Source organism: Canis lupus, chromosome 4 (genome assembly GCF_003254725.2).
Source record: "Canis lupus dingo isolate Sandy chromosome 4, ASM325472v2, whole genome shotgun sequence".
In the NCBI taxonomy this organism is placed as follows: domain Eukaryota; kingdom Metazoa; phylum Chordata; class Mammalia; order Carnivora; family Canidae; genus Canis; species Canis lupus.
Window position 1 is genome coordinate 12,203,980 of NC_064246.1, and position 15,454 is coordinate 12,219,433.

Sequence of the window (15,454 nt, forward strand, 5' to 3'; positions counted from 1 at the left end):
TAGCATAGCCATCCAAAAAGGACATCCTTTGACTTTGTAAGACCTTCTAGATCTATCATCGTTTAGCACTTAGCAAAGAGCTCCTCCAAAGCTAAGTTATCCTCCAAAGCACAACTTATATATGGTGAGTACTGGCCTATGTTTTAGCAAAATGGAAGAAATAGGTTAGAGATAACACGGTTTGAGTGTGGGATCATGGAAGCGTAAAGCCAGAAGCCGGGGATCCCTGGGTGGCTCAGCGGTTTAGCGCCTGCCTTCTGCCCAGGGCATGATCCTGGAGACGTGGGATCGAGTCCCACATCGGGTTCCCAGCATGGGGCCTGCTTCTCCCTCTGCCTGTGTCTCTGCCTCTCTCTCTCTCTCTGTGTCTCTCATAAATGAATAAATAAATAAAATCTTTTAAAAATAAATAAATAAAGCCAGAAGCCTTGGGAATCCTCTAGCAAATTGACAGCCCTCAGGCCAGATCTGATGTCTAAATCTCTCAGAGGCATTTTGTTGGCCTGCATAATATATATTTTCTTTTCTTTTTCTTTTTGTCTTATTTTTATTCATTCAGAATTGCCAAAGTTTTAAAACTGGAAAATTTCACGTAAAAATCTGAATTTTTGGATTCTCTTGAAAATCCATCAGAAGATCTGGCAACACTGGGCCCTTGTTCCCACATAACAGTTGGCTGGGACTGAATAGCTTTCACCCTCGTTGAATGAACATGTTCTCTCCAGTTCCTTCCACTCTCTAACATCTCCCTGACACAGGACCAAGGTTGACCTGCTTTTAGAGCTTCACCTGTGCTCTCTCCACTCTCCCTTCCTCATCCGCTTTGTCGGTCTCCTCTGGGTGAACCTTGTGAACTTGCTACCACTGATTTTATCAACTCCTCAGTCGCCCCTCTGTATGAAGACACAGGTTTAGAGATGTCACGCTATAGGCAAGACCAGTACCTGGGTCCTCACTGACCAATCCAGGGAGCAGTCACCCATTTCCAGTCCTGCTCTCAGGCTCAGAAGAGAAAGTAGCAGAATTTGGAAACCACTCAGAACCTGAGAAGAAAAGATCTAGATTTAACAGAGTTACAAAAAGGAAAAATGGGGCAGCCCGGGTGACTCAGCGGCTTAGTGCCGTCTTCAGCCCAGGGCATGATACTGGAGACCCAGGATCGAGTCCCACATCAGGCTCCCTGCATGGAGCCTGCTTCTCTCTCTCTGCCTCTGTCTTGCCTCTCTCTCTCTGTGTCTCTCATGAATAAATAAATAAATTTTTTTTAAAAAATAGGCAAAATAAGGGCCAGACACTTAAAGACAGTTGTTATAATCATTTCCCTGCATCTGATACTCTTATCATGTTCCCTATGCTACTGGGCTCTTGTTTCAGTTTTTCTCTTTTCCAGTAGATGATATCCACACTGATATGGCTTGTGTGATGATGATATCCACACTGGTGTGTTTTTTGCTTATTGTAGGTTTTGCATAACTTGCACATGATTATGCAGAGTCCAATCTGTTGTCTGAACATGCATTTGACTATGTCACATACAAACTAGTATATCTGCTACGTCACTTTCAGAGTAAAAACTCAAGACACAATGCAACATACACAGGATGCTGAAATACAAAAAGAGCTGGTGCATTTGAGGGGGTGTTACTGGAAATAATGAGAAGAAGATTTGAAATGGACACTCTCCCTGAGAGTCTGGCAGATCCAGTCTTTGTATTCAATGTTGTCACATTCGCTAATGTTTTTGATCTTAGGTTGATAATCTATTAAGGTCAATTATAACTCAATTTAAAAAATAAAATCAGAATGATAGGAATGAGGATGCAAATTTTAAAATAGAGAAACACTTCTATAGGTAGCAGGCTCAATTTCTAATTTCTTTTAACAAGTTATCTTGTACGTGATAGTTCAACAACTTGTCAAAGGATGGGCTTTTGACAGACATTTCTTGGCTTCAAATCCTGGTTCCATCATCTACTTAGCTGAATGACCTTATTAAAATTATCAACCTAAGACCAAAATTATGCCTTCTTCAGTGAAATAAGGTATGTGGCTCACACGATATATCATGTTTAATAAACATTAATAATAATTATCATTATTACTGGCAACTGAAACAGAGAATAGACAATGGCTCTACTCTGCATTTTGCCCAGGGAAGTAGAAGTGTCTTTCTATCCAGAGTTTTCATCGAACTAAGAGTTGGTATGCCATAAGACCAGATTTGGGGGAAAAACTTGAAACACATTACTCTTTTACAGTAACGTTTATAGGAAACAAATACCATTGAGATTTCATCCATTTATTTATTTTAGGGTATAAACAAAACTGAACTTCAAGGTATAAACTACAGTTAAGGATGCTAACATTGCTGGTATCAATAATAATAACAACAATGATGATGATGTTCAATAACATTTTTAAATTTCTTTGCATGGCTTGCCATATTCTCCACAGTCTAGCCCCATCCTACCTCCCAGTCTTATCATCTTAAATTTCAGGCTCTAGCCACTCCAAACGACTCTGCTTCCTTTGGATACATTGGACTTCCAGAACTCTGTGCTGTTTGCTTGTTCCAGCAAGGCTCGTTTCAATGGAGGAAATCCTCTTCCTTCTTCAAATCCCAGCTCAAATGCTACACCTGCTATGTAACTTTTTTTAGTTCTTAACCTTGAATGAACCTTTCCTTTTCTCTGCCATTCAATAGCACACTATTGATGTTACTGCCATATGACTCCTTTTATACTATCTTGTATTGTAGATATTTGTAAACATACCCATTTTTCCCACTAGACTAAACTCTTTGAAGGTGGAGACCATGTGTTCTTTGCTTGAACTCAGTTGTAAATTCTAGTTCAATCTCATCATCCACAGGAATACTTTGGTATCTGCAAAGAGCCTCTCAAAGTAAAGGCCAACTGCCTCAAGATATATGCACTCTTGCAATCTTTAATTAAAATTAAAGTCACGGGATGCCTGGGGGGCTCAGTGGTTGGGCACCTGCCTTCGGCTCAGGTCCTGATCCCGGGATCTGGGATTGAGTCCCATATCAGGCTCCCTGCAAGGTGTCTGCTTCCCCCTCTGCCTGTGTCTCTGCCTCTCTTGCTCAGTCTATGTCTCTCATGAATAAATAAATAAATCTTTAAAACAAATTAAAATTAAATAAGTTAAAGTCACTAGGTGAAATTTTCTTGAAAACCTAGAGTTATACAAGCAAGACATTGTGGTTTTTTGCACCTTCCCACTGGCTTTCTATACTCAATATACTGGTATTCTATAAACTCAAGAGCTATCTCCCCTGAGTAAAAGATCACAGAAACCGGGGTTTCAAATGATTGAGATGAGGAAATAAAACTTGAAATATCTGACCTCATCTTTTAATTGTCCTCCTCTAGCCCCAGTTTCATGACCAGAACCAACCGAAAGCACCATGGTCTGGTTTGTCCTGGTACAGATTCCAATACCAACCAACACACACCGTCACCTCCATCTCTTCAGTCACAGCCAGAAGCTGGAGGAGATTTCCTAGCATCCTGGTCCACTTCCCCGTATTACCTGTCCTCCCCTATATTCACCCTCCACCAGCCTACATACAAAAGGGAAGCAACAGAGGATGTTCTTAACGCTGTTAAAACTAAGAGTTGTCTCAAAATTGCAGGTTGAACTATTCTATCATGCAATTTCCATTTCCTGGGGCCTTAAAAAAAAAAACCTTATTTCTAGCAATGATATCGATACTAACCCTCTCCTTTTCATTCACGTGTTCTTTAAAAGAAAGTGTGATCAAGTAATGAATACTGATACTTTCACTGCAGAACCTTCCCCAGCTTCCACAGTCTTCCCCCTGGACCAGCCAGAACAATTTCTCAGAGCTAAAACCAACGTGAGTCTTAGAAACTGTCAGGACATACCACATTAACACAATTTGATGGAACAACTAAATATTCTACTCCGGGGATAGTGGGACCCATCTGCAATCTAACTACTATCCAGATAGTTTAAGATCTGATTAAAAAAAAAAAATACACTCAAAGTAATTGTGACCCAGGAAATTGGTGATTTTCGTGACTTACTGTGTAAGCATATTATCTAGTGTAAATCCCGCCTCAGCAGCGCGGGTGGGTTGACCTGTACTGAACCAGACCTGGCGACCGCAGGCGCACGGACTGGTTTCTGACCACCAAGGTTCTAAGTGGTCGCCGGCTCTTTGCCAAGCCTGCGCCTCGCCCCGGCACCGCGTCGTCGCAGGTTCGCGCCCGGGGTCCGGGCGGCCGAGGTGCCGCCGCCTCCCCGGCCGTCGCCCGGACTGACCCGGTGGTGCTGAACCTGGCGCGGCGGCGCGGAACCCGCCAGCCCCGCGCGCTGCCTCCGTCCCCGCCCCGAGCAGCCCCGCGCGGCGACCCTCCCCGGGCGGCGGCGCGCCCCAGGCCCCCCGGACACGCAGGGACCGCCGAGCTCACCGCGTCCGCCGCCCGCTCACCCGGAGACCTCCGCCCTGCGCCCGATCCTTCCTCCGAGACCCTCGTCTGTCTGTCTGTCTGTCTCCCTCTCTCCCCCCTCCGTGCAAAATGCCTCCCTCCGAGTGCTGGGAACCTGGCCGCCCGCAGCAGCTCCCCATCCCGGGGCGCGCGTGTCGGGCTGCGCGCCCAGGGCGCTCCGAGCCCCGGTGCCCATCCCAAGGCGGCAGCCCGCCCCGAAGTGCCTGCCGCGGGCGACAGCGGCGCCGCCGCCTGCAGCTCCCGAGCCAGAGGGGCCCCGCTCGCCTCCGGGAGGCGCCCGCCGAGCCTCGGCGCCGTCCCGCGAGCCCCAGCCCTTTACCTGAGTGGCGGCCTCGGCCGGGGCTCCGGGGCGCGGCTCCGGGCGCAGAGCCCCGGGCGAGCCGGGCCGGGGGTGCGGGGAGGACCGCGGCCGCCGCTCTCCCCTGCCGCTCCGGGCCTGCCGGGCGCTATTTATCCGGGGGCCCGGCCCGGCCCGGCCCCGGCCCCGGCCCCTGCCAGGGTATTGGGCAATCGGTCCGCTACGCGCGGCCCCGGGAGCCGCCGCCCTCCGCCCCCGCCGAGCCCCGCCGAGCCCCGCGTGCAGGCAGAGCCGGGCCGGCCCGCGCCGGGGCGCCAGCTTCCCTTCCCTTCCCGCACCTCCTTCCCGCGAACTTCTTCCCCGCCGCTCCCCCCGTCTCCCTCCTTTGCGGGGCACCCCGGCCAGTCTGAACCGGTTGTGACTGCGCGGGTGGCGGGGGAAGGAGGAGAGGCGGCGGAGATGGAGGCGGAGAAGCCGGCGGTAGGGGCGCTGCTCCTGCTCTCGCGGCTCCGGCGCGGGTCCGGCCGGCGGGGGCGGGGGGGGCACCCCGAGGCCGCGGTGCTCGGGGCCCCCGAAAGGCCTCGGGAGAGCCGGCGGCGCGGGCCGGGCGCCCAACACGCGCGCGCCCCCGCCCCCGCCCCCCGCGCGCCCCCGCCCCCGCCCCCCGCGCGCCCCCCGCGCGCCCCCCGAGACCCGCGGCGTCGGGGGAGCCGGGTCTAGAGGTGAGGGCCAGGCGCCCCCGCTCCCCCGGGCCCCCGGGGCCGCCGGGCGCCCTTCTGGCCGGAGCTGCATCCCCAGCTGGCGGGGATCCCAGGGAACCGGGCACCAGAACTCGGCGGAGTCGGTGCTCCTGGGCAGCGAGGAGCGCGGACGCCAAGTGCTGTCCTTTGTGACAGCTCCACGGGAGGGAGGGCGACCCCGCGGCGTCCCCGCCGGCCGAGACACGGTGCGTCTGAGCGCGCCTTCACGAGTCTCGCAGGGGGCGCTTTGGCTGGAGGATCAGGGGCTTGGGAGCCGAGCGGCTGAGGGCCCCTGCAGCAGACCGCGGGCAGCCCAAGGGCCCTGGGGCCTATGCGTGAGGGGACCCCCTAAAGTGGTACGCGCTCTCGGTGGATGCATATTTCTGGGAAGGGGCCCCGTTCCTCCTACCAGCCTCTCGAAGAGGCCTAAGGCCATGCCCATCACGGGGACATCCCTTTATACACTGAAGCCTCCGGTTCTGACCAAGACAGAGACCCCGCACTCTAAAAAGGGTTGTTTTGGGGATCCCTGGGCCGCTCAGCGGTTTAGCGCCGCCTGCAGCCCAGGGCCTGATCCTGGAGACCCGGGATCGAGTCCCACGTCGGGCTCCCTGCATGGAGCCTGCTTCTCCCTCTGCCTGTGTCTCTGCCTCTCTATGTCTCTCATAAATAAATAAAATCTTTAAAAAAAAAAACAAAATAAAAAAGGTTGTTTTCCGAAGTCCGGAGTAAGCTGCCTCACCTTCCCGAGCCTCTGTTTTCTCTCCATGGTGGAGTCTACATGAAACGAGAGCTCAAGTCTCGAGGACCCGACCATCACGTCAAGTTTTCTTACAGCCAGGAAAGCAGTGGCTCCTCCTTTTGCTCCACACCATTCCTTTGAACCCAATTTACTGACTTTCAGGCTATTGGGAAGAGAATAGCCAGTGCTAGTTGATGTTTTGTATTTTGTTTTGTCCTAAGAGGGAGAAAGATGGGGGGGGGGGGGCTAGTGGTGAGGTAAGAATGATAGGGAGGTGGTCCCAGGAATAGTTTCTGGACAAGAAAATGGAGAGGTGATGCTGTCAACACCATCAAAAATGTATGTCTGAGAAGGAGAGAGGATAGAATAGGGGCTTCTCACTATGTTCTATTTTTTAGCTGGTCTGTGGTTACTCGAGTGTGTTCACTTTATTTGAATGCATTGACCTGTACACTGATAGGATGTGTACTTTTCTCTGTATGTTTTGATTAAAGATATTTTAGAAAGCTTTTTCTTTGATTCAAATACTCTCTAACCACCAAAGCCAGTGTCATCTTGATAGTTAGTTGATTGAACAAATACATGTATATAAAAGTATAAAAATATAAAAGAAAACAAGGAAACTGTATTTGAAAAATACTTGTGCTCACCCATTGGTTTCTGAAGGTGCTTTGTCCCTGTTCCCATCTCCACCAACTTTTTCCTGGATTTTTTTTGGTTGGGGGAGGGGACATTAAAGATTTTTTTTTAAAGATTTAATTATTTATTTTTAGAGAGAGACTACCAGCAGGAGGAACAGAGGAAGAGGAAGAGAATTCCAAGCAGCCCCTGTGCTGAGCACAGAGCCCAACACCGGCCTCAGTCGCAGGACCCTGAGATCATGACCTGAGCCAAAAGAAAGAGTCGGTGGCTTAATCAGACTGCACCACCCAGGCACCACTCCCAGATTTCTTTAACAGAGATCAGCACTCCTGTGTCTCCTCAGCCAGCCCACACCTACCAATTAAGAACTGAAAATGAGCTCATTCTTACACACAGGAGCATGTCCCAACTTTAAAGTAAGACTGGATCCCAAGGGGTCAAAAACTCAAATGGCTGGGGATCCAGACTCATATTGTAATGAGTGGTGTGGGCAGAAGCAGCCTGGAGCACCTAGGGAGTGTGGAAGGTGGCTCTGGGAGCAGCGGCCACTGGCTTAGGGAGCCACGGCCATGTGTGTGAGAAGTACCCTACCCCCTTGTGAAAGTTCCTTGTTCAGTCATATCTCAGTAGAGCAACTAGACATGCGAGAGAACTCTGGAATCTAGCCTACCCCTGACACTTTACCTATGAGTGGAATTTGACCCCGAGAAGCGGGATGTTCTGATCATACCCCCACCCCTAACCACCAGCAGGGCAGGGCGGGGGGGGGGGGGTGGAGAGCAGGTTGGCAGGGATAAAAATAAAACTTTCTCTCTACCATCCAGAATTTTCATCCCCAATGACTGGAAGAAGCAAGATTTGCTAGTGAGGTGGGGGTCAGATAAGTTTCAATAACCATCTAGTGATCGTTCTATAAATTCCATTGCATTCACTCGCACTGTAACAGATTAAAGGTTAAAAACTGCTAGAAGTGGATAAGTCATTCTCTCACATACTTACAGAGATTTGTTTAAAAGGACAAATTTTCAAATGTTAAAAATGACCTTAAAGACATACTTCATCACATTTTTACTTGTAATTCTCCAGAATATTGTTTCATCTTTTTCTTGCCTTTACTTTCATCACATTATTGGGCTCAAATGCTCTTTAATCTTAGGGGAAGGGATAAGAGAGAGAAATGCCATTTTTGGAGCACATGGTAATTGCCAAGAACTATGCGATCTCATGGGATTACATATTGTTATCTTCGTTTTACAGATGAGAAAATTGGAATTCAGAGGTTCACTTACTTGCTTGGTTGGTAAATGATGGAGTAGGACTCAGGCTGTGGTCCGACTGGCTGCTAAGCCTGTGCCCTTTCCACTCTACTTTAGGAAAACGATTAAAGGCTCGTAAGAGGAGTGCCAGCTCAGTAAACTCACTACAATCCACAAAAAAAACTAAGAAGTAGGTGCTAATATAATCATCCTCATTGGGTGCTAATGAAAATGAACTACAGAGAAGTTTTTGCCCCCAATCGCACAGTTAATGACAGACAGGCCAGAATTTTAATCTAGGCATCCAGGCTACAGAGAACCGTGCTCTGAACCACTACTCTATATCCTCACGAAAGTGGAAATCAGGGACATAGAGGTACATAGAATGTGGGTACACTTCCTTCTCTCTCTGTGTGTGTGTGTGTGTGTACATATATACACTTTCCACTTCACATCCTTCTGACTTGCATCGCACAGCCTCAAGGCCATAATAAAAGATAACTAACCTTTTATATGTACCAATTCCCAAAGCATCTAACACACATCCACATGTAGGACTCCCAACCCCTATCATGTACTCATTGTTTTCACAGAGAAATTATAAAATCCTGAAAGCAGGTACCTGGTCCGTCCTGTTCATCAGTGCTCCGGAGAGCACAGTGGCAGCAATAGGGTAGCACTTTGCTTTGAACTTTTGTTGAATGAATGAATGGCCAAATGAGCAATGAATACATGAATGCGCGCTCAAACTGTTAGTGACTTTTTTGCTGCAAGAGTGGCCTTATTCTGCCAAGCTCTGTTCTATTTTTTTTTAACAGAACAGCAATTGACACATAATATTGTATTAGTTTCAGGTGTACAACATAGTGATTCAGTATTTATACACAGTGTGAAATGGTCACCACACTAAATCTAGTTACCATCTGTCACTATACAAAGTTGTTACGATATCGCAACAACTGTGCTGTACATTACATCCCCATGTCTTACTTACTTACTTACTGGAAGATTGTACCCCTGAATCACCTTCACCTATTTCATCCAGCACCCCTCTCCCCTCTGGCAACCCTCCATTTGTTCTCTGTATCTATGAGTCTCTTGCTGTTTTGTTTTGTCTGCTCTGTTTTTAGACTCCACATATAAGTAAAGTCAAATGGTATTCGTCTTTTTCTGCACAATTTCTTTCACTTAGCATAATACCCTCTGGGTTCCACATTGTCACAAATGGCAAGATCTCATTCTTTTTTATGGGTTAGTAGTGTTCTATTGTGTATATATGCCACATCTTCTTGATCTAGTCATCTATTGATGGACACTTAGGCTGCTTCATTATCTTGACTATTGTAAATAATACTGTGATGAACACGGGGATTTTTTTTTTTCAAATTAGAGTTTCCAGGGCAGCCTGGGTGGCGCAGCGGTTTAGCGCCACCTTCAGCCCCAGGTGTGATCTTAGAGTCCCAGGATGGAGTCCCACATTGGGCTCCCTGCATGGAGCCTGCTTCTCCCTCTGCCTATGTCTCTGCGTCTCTCTCTCTCTCTCTCTCTCTCTCTGTGTGTGTCTTTCATGAAAAATAAATAAAATCTTTTTTAAAAAATTAGTTTCCATTTAACAGATGGGAAATTAAGGCCCCATGAGATTCAGTGAGCTGCCCAACATCAGAGGGCAACAAAGCAGAGAAATGGAAGCAAACAGGCAGCATGAGTGCAGAGGTCACGCCTCTGAAACTCAGCTTTCTGCCTTCTCCCTGTCCTCACCCACGGCCTTACCTCAGGACCCGGCACAGAGCTTGCACATATGAGGTTCTCCATCTGTGTATTGAAGAAGGGAAGGACAAAATTCCCAAAATTCCCTGAAGGACAGTCTCAGGCCACCTCTCACATCTTAATTCACTCATGGAATTGTGTATGTTACAAATCCAGCTCATGTGATCTACGATGTAATCATGTTGGATAATAGATCACCAGAGAAAGTTTTAATCCCAAAGACAGGCTGTCGGGTTCAAATGTACCAATGAATTCAATTTCTTTTTTTTTTTAATACAGGTAGAATTGATTAATGTTATTTTATTTTTTAATATTTTATTTATTTATTCATAAAAGACACACAGAGAGAGAGAGAGAGAGAGGCAGAGACATAAGCAGAGGGAGAAGCAGGCTCCCTGTGCAAAGCCTGATGCAGAACTCGATCCCAGGACCCCAAGATCAAGACCTGAGCCAAAGGTAGATGCTCAACCATTGAGCCACCCAGATGCCCCTGATTAATGCTATTTTAAAATAAACATAAGACTGTTGAATTGAATCTTTTGTTGAAACAGTGCCAATTTTTATCATGTGCCTCTGCCTAACTGTCGACTTCCATGTGCAGTACATAACAAAGTTTCAGACAGCCCCAAACAACATTTCAGTTCCAAATGTAAAGTTTTAGCCTTCTCTTCTCCATGACATGATGTAGGTGAAAAAACCTGACCTCTACTCTGTGCACAAGATCTATGCAGTCCAAAATTGTGGACAATTCAAATAGCTTACTGCGTGGTTTCCACAAGCAAACATTCAAGGTTTTTTGTTTGTTTGTTTTTTTTTTTTCATTTGAAAATATGGTCACCAGAGAACTAGGCAACATGCTGCCCCTTTGGCTTGTTGAACCTGTTATTGAACATGGTAGCCCACTTGTGAAAGTAAAAGGTATAGAGAAAAAAACTGCAGCCTTGAGGGACAAAAGTGTACAGTCAAGCATGTCCTGTAAGAGTTCAGACATGGGTAGAAAATGTGTAGATGGAATCAGCCTAACAGCACACCCCTCATCCCAGACTGTGCTGGCTCCCTCCCACCCCCACACTGTACAGCTTCTTAAACTGCAGGCAAAACAACCATCCATAGAATTGAAATGTGTTTGAAGTCCTCTGCTTTATTTTAAAGATGTACGTGACTCTTGCTTTCTACTCGATAGCCATATGTGTTTTAAGATCATAACAATATTTAATATATAATTACCTACTTTATTTTCCATTAATGGTATTTAATATTAATTTTTAAGTTTAGTAAATAAACATTTAATATTAATAAATATAATAAGAGCTTACATTTTTAAGCCATTTATATATACGGTGGATTAGTCAAGGTCCAGACAGGAAACAGAATACATCCCAGTGAGTCAAGGGAAGGAATCTAAAGGGAAAAAGTAATTATAGCACTGTGGGCAGAGTTAAAGGAATAAACTAGAGGCACCTGAAGACCAGACAATGGGAAGTGATTTGTGCTGCTGGATCCTAAGTAACAAAGAGAAGACCTAGCATTACCAGTACCTATGAAAGCAGAACTTGAAAAGGAGGGACCATCCAAAGGGAGCTGGAATTGGGAAGAGATGCAGTTTGAGTCAAAGACAAGTGCCAAAATGAGTGAGGAGAGAAAACCTCTGCCTCTTTCTTTGTTCTCAAGTCTCTTGATGGTGCTTATCATTGGCCAAGGCACTGAAGGAGCCCAAGAGGTGCTGTCCACAAGTAGTCAGCGTACTGGGCACAGAGCAGGACAAAGAAGTGCAGAAATTGAGTTGAGTGGGAGAGAGTGGCAAACGGAGACGACCAGACCCACTAGACGTTGTACTAAGCACTTAAGAAGTAGGTACTATTTCCTCCATTTTACAGATGAAAAAACAGAGATACGAATTTTAAGCCAAGGTTGTATGATTCTGGAGTCTCTGCTCTTAATTACTATACTTTTAACCAAGCTGTATTGAAAATTTTTTTTTTTAATGAAAATAGTTTTAAAATTACTTACCTACTTGGGCTTCTGGGTGGCTCAGTTAGTGTGGCGGCAGCCTTCCACTCAGGTCACGATCCAGAGGTCCCGGGATGGAGCCCCACATCAGCCTCCCTGCTCAGTGGTGAGCCTGCTTCTCCGTCTCACTCTGCCCCTGCTCATATATTCTCTCTCTCTTGCTCACTCTCTCTCTCAAGTAAATAAATAAAATCTTTAAAAAAAAATTACCTAGTCTAAAAAAAAAAAAGGGATCCCTGGGTGGTGCAGCGGTTTGGCGCCTGCCTTTGGCCCAGGGCGTGATCCTGGAGACCCGGGATCGAATCCCACATCGGGCTTCCGGTGCATGGAGCCTGCTTCTCCCTCTGCCTATGTCTCTGCCTCTCTCTCTTTCTCTCTCTGTGACTATCATAAATAAATAAAAATTAAAAAAAAAACAAACCTTTGTAAAACAAATGCTATGTCTGTCTTTGTCACAAGATTTAGTGATCATGACCACCCTTATTCTGACAAATTTGCCTTAATCTCATCAGCAATTTACCTTACGGTTAGTCTCATGCAATTTATATTGATTCTATGATCTACAACTTGCAACCCATTTTCTGAAATCTGTGTTGTCTATAACCCAAGTCTCCGTGCATGAACTACAAAATATACTTCCAGTTCTTATTTATTCTTATTTACTCATTCATCAAATAATTCTTAATCGTATACTTTGTGCCAGGCATTATGAAAACAAACGACCTTGCAATCTAGGAGGGAATACTGATAAGATAGTTACTAGAATGTACTTAAGTACCTTAGTCAAGGTACTCATGCTGCATTAAGGGAACACGAAAACATAAACACAGCTTGGATTGAGAGGGAGGCATCCCAAGACAGAGAGGAAGGAACATGTGCCAAGTCTAAATGGCACAAAAACTTCTTATGTTAGGGACTACATTGAGGACTACAATGGATAACTACAAAGATTTAAAGATAAGAGTATTTGTGGGAAGTAGAAGGCAAACAGGAGCTTTTGATTGCAAACAACAGTTCCCATCTCTTGGTAGGATTGCATAAATGGAGAACCCAAGAGGACGTAAGTCTACTTAGAGATCTAGCTGGCATGGACTCACAGTCTCATCAGCAAATGAATGGGCTCTGACCATTTGCTCCATCCTTGCAAGATTTCATTCAAAATTCGGAGTCCCAGAGGAAAGAGTGTTACTGACCTCGCTTGGGCAACATAACCGTCTCTCAATTAGGGAAAAATGGAGCACTTTGAGAATACTCATTGGGGAAGAGGTAGTTCTCCAAAAGCAAATTGGATTGCTGACTAACCAAAACACAATAAATGTCTTCTCCTATGGGCTAGACCATGTGAGTTCTGGCCTCCATATGAAAGCTTTATCCGGGCAGCAAAGAGGAAGCCTTGAAGGATTCTAAACAGAGGGGTGACATGGTTAGATATGTATTTCAAAATGATCAACCTTCAAAAACACATTGGAGGACAGACTGAGAGGAAGACTAGTTAGGAGGCTGATTAAACAGCCAAGGACAAAACTTATAAAAATGTAAAGCCTATGCAATTATAAAAAGACAAGGGAACCAATTTGAGAGATTAAGAAGTACCATACAAGAATTGGGGAAAAAGGTTTGTGATGGCTTCCAGGTTTCCCATAAGAGCTTTATAGGAAATTGTTGGAAAATCCAGGAAGTGAGCTTCATACTGCAGGATCCTCCACAATAGTCCAAATGTCAAATATTATAACCATTGTTCCAATAAAACATAAAAAAATTTCCCCAAAACTCCAAATCTAAGATATATCTCCAAGATTTATTTTGCAATTTGAAATGTACAAAATTCTTTTGTCAGATTCAAGTTTCTAATTCTTGGTTTGGTTAATGTGGTCATAGTTGGGTGAGCATAAGCAACAGAGACAGAAGTGAGAAGCCTATTCAGAACCAGTATGGTGAGTAGTGGTGAGTAGTGGTGCCTGCAGAGAAAACGCTAAAGTTTCATTAGAAATATGCATCACTTGAATAAGAAGAATCAGGGTTGATTGTTTGGCTAGAGACCCGAGAGGAAAACCAGATCCTTTGGCAGGAACAAGCAAACATCAGTCAAATCCCAGGTGTACAGCTGGCTCAGGCAGAGGCATGCCAACAGCCCTATGACCCACAAATCCAGCACCCTGTACTTAGAGGAAAATCATTACGTCTCTAAACCTAAAGTGCTATGACTCACACTATAAATACCCGGATTGATCACACAGCCTTTGCCACCAAGGAAAAGCTGAATTAGTTCTCAAGATTATGCACAATGATAATTATGGGCATTTCCTTCCATTGAACCTGGTCCCCCAAACATCCTTGGAGGCTTAAAGAGGCTGCTCCTGAATATTTTAACATTACCAGGATACTTTGTGACTTGATTATTTCTCTTAGTCACACATGATCATAAATATACCTTTCGAGACTGCTGGCTCTGAACCGGAGTCTCAGAACTGGAACAGGCCTTGGAGATTTGCCAGTACAACTTCACACTCAATAATCTACTAGTTATTCAGATGAAGAAACAGAAGCTCCAAGAGGTTGAATAATAAGAGGCAAAGGGAATAGAGAACAGGAGCAGAAGCCAAGATTCCGTTAGCTTTGTAACCTTGATGAGGTTGCCTGTTTCCTCATCTGTAAAATGAGGAGAGTAATCTCATATGGTATTGTGAAGATTCAGTGAATAAAATAAAATAAAATGCTTAGAATAAGCGCAACACATAGTTACTGCTACGTAAGTGCTTTTTCTCATGTGTACACTGAAGAAACCCAGCGAGGGTTCTGATCTTACCTCTCCTGTACATCGTTAGAAGAGGGAACTTCTATCCATTGACAAATTTACAATGATTATGAATGGTTGTCATGTATAATATCTTTTCAGAATGCCTTATCAAAACCTGTGTCTGAGCTCTTGAAATTCATTTAAGAAGAGTTTCCGTAATGGCAGTCAAGCATGATAATGAGTCCAGGAAATCAACAAAGTCCAGCAACAAAGTCTGAAAATTAGTCTTTTAACCAAGACTTTGAATCATTCCTCAGAGGTCATCTTGGATCCAATCTCTGTCAACCATGGTCTTCATGAACTCAAGGGTTGAATTCTGGCTTAGATGTAATTCTTGGAAAGGCTGTTAGTTCAACTTTTCTTTGGCTGGTCAAGATTGTTTTCCAACAGATTCTTTAGCCAGTAGTGTTACAATATACCACCAGATAAATCAAGAAATGAATATTGCTGCAGGGCAGATAAAGAAACACCTATTGGAACTCTTGTCATGCTGACAAGATAATCTGCAGCAAATTTGACTCACTATGTGCAGCCTGAATACTATACATTACAGGAAACACGCAGCTAATGTATACCAAGAGCCAAAAATTCAATCTGCAAAGGGTCTGCTGATGGAAAATGAACTACAGAATCATTTGTGAGGCACCTTGGTGGCTCAGTCAGTTAAGCATCTGCCTTCAGCTCAAGTCATAATCCTGGGGTCCTG

At 45.5% G+C, this 15,454-nt stretch overlaps 1 protein-coding gene across 7 annotated transcripts in view; it reads right to left on the reverse strand.

Annotated features, from left to right (window-relative positions):
• The window catches only part of SLC16A9 (solute carrier family 16 member 9), a 58,886-nt gene extending 46,778 nt beyond the window's left edge, over positions 1-12,108 (reverse strand). For 2 of the 7 annotated variants that reach the window (XM_049108951.1, XM_025434603.3), the window contains exon 1: positions 11,952-12,108. The gene's annotated coding sequence lies outside the window, so the exon portion shown is untranslated. Of the gene's footprint in view, positions 1-944; positions 1,044-4,815; positions 4,925-5,132; positions 5,255-6,276; positions 6,394-11,951 lie in introns of those variants that run through there. The other 5 variants (XM_049108950.1, XM_049108949.1, XM_025434605.3 and 2 more) reach the window with 5 other exon arrangements.
• Between the last annotated feature and the right edge of the window lie 3,346 nt (positions 12,109-15,454).